This window comes from Trichechus manatus, unplaced genomic scaffold, assembly GCF_000243295.1.
Source record: "Trichechus manatus latirostris isolate Lorelei unplaced genomic scaffold, TriManLat1.0 scaffold00280, whole genome shotgun sequence".
In the NCBI taxonomy this organism is placed as follows: domain Eukaryota; kingdom Metazoa; phylum Chordata; class Mammalia; order Sirenia; family Trichechidae; genus Trichechus; species Trichechus manatus.
This window is the reverse complement of record NW_004444216.1, coordinates 275710-277034: the sequence shown is the minus strand read 5'-3', so window position 1 is coordinate 277034 and position 1325 is coordinate 275710. Positions and strand designations below refer to the sequence as shown.

Below are 1325 nucleotides of genomic sequence, written 5' to 3'. Positions count from 1 at the left end.
ACCATTTGTGCCATCCAGGGACTCTTAAACAGTTATGTGGATGGAGATAAGTATATGTCAAAGACAGTTTTTCAATCAGTAGGGAAAATATTTTCAGGTAATTACAGCCTGTATAAGAAAACTCACCCCTGTGTACCAAAAAGTGTAACAGTTAAGAGAATTAATCATATCTAACCTGACGGATATAAAATGTAGGGGTGAGGGGTACATTGTCAACAGTGATAAATCATGTTTAAAATATTTATTTTTAACAGTAAAGGTGCCTGTAGGGCATTATTTCAAAAACAGGAAGTAAACAAACTACAAAGTCTAAAGGAAAAACTTTAAACCTGTTAAAAGATAAAAAACATAAAAGATGAAGAGATAGTGACTTCAGTAACCAGCACTAATGAAGAAGGAAACCACTCTGCCTGTCTTTTCTCCCAGTCATTGATAAGTGGTAGCTGTTGCCAGGCAATACCACAAGCCAGCTTCAGGCTCAGGTGAGAGCACTACAGCTGGTCATCTGGGTTTCCAATGCCCTACATGTTCAGAAACATTTCTCTAGCAACACACTAAAGCAGTGATCTCTGAAAGTAGTCTTAATTGGTCTGAATGCTCCTCAGATTGGTGTTAAAAAAATCCACATTTTCTGAGGGATGGGCTGATTGTAATCTCACTGATCACATGGAGAAAAAATACTGCAATACTCTCCGAGAAAACACCTTTAAACAACTACATTCTTTAGAAAGCAGTAGTTGTTAGCTGTTGTCAAGTCAGCTCTGGCTCATGGCAACCTGTGTACAACAGAATGAATTGCTGCCTGGTCCTGCACCATCTTCACGATTCTTTGTATGCTTAAGTTCACTGTTGTGGCCACTGTGTGTTTTAAGTGCCTTTCAACCTAGAGGTCTCATCTATCAGCAGTATGTCAAACAATATTCTGTTGTGATCTATAGGGTTTTCACTGGCTAATTTTCAGAAGCAGATCTCTAGACTTTTCTTCCTAGTCTGTTACAGTCTGAAAGCTCTGCGGAAACCTGTCCACCGTGGGTGACCTTGCTGGTATTTGAAATACCAGTGGCATAGCTTCCAGCATCATAGCAACACATAAGCCACAACAGGACAACAAACCAACAGATGGGTGGTGGACCACCTGCCCTCGAGTCTACTCCAACTCATGGCAACCCTATGTGTGTCAGAGTAGAACTGTGCTCCACAGGGCTTTTTTAAAAATTTTGTCGGCTTTCAATGGCTGATTTTTTGGAAGTAGATCACCAGGCCTTTCTTCCAAGGTGCCTCTGGATGGCCTTCAACTGTCAACCTTTTAGTTAGCAGTGGAGCAC

General features: G+C 40.9%; 1 pseudogene; it reads right to left on the bottom strand.

Moving 5' to 3' along the window:
* Positions 1-400: 400 nt before the first annotated feature.
* Positions 401-583, bottom strand: LOC111819152 (uncharacterized; annotated as a pseudogene).
* Positions 584-1325: the final 742 nt, after the last annotated feature.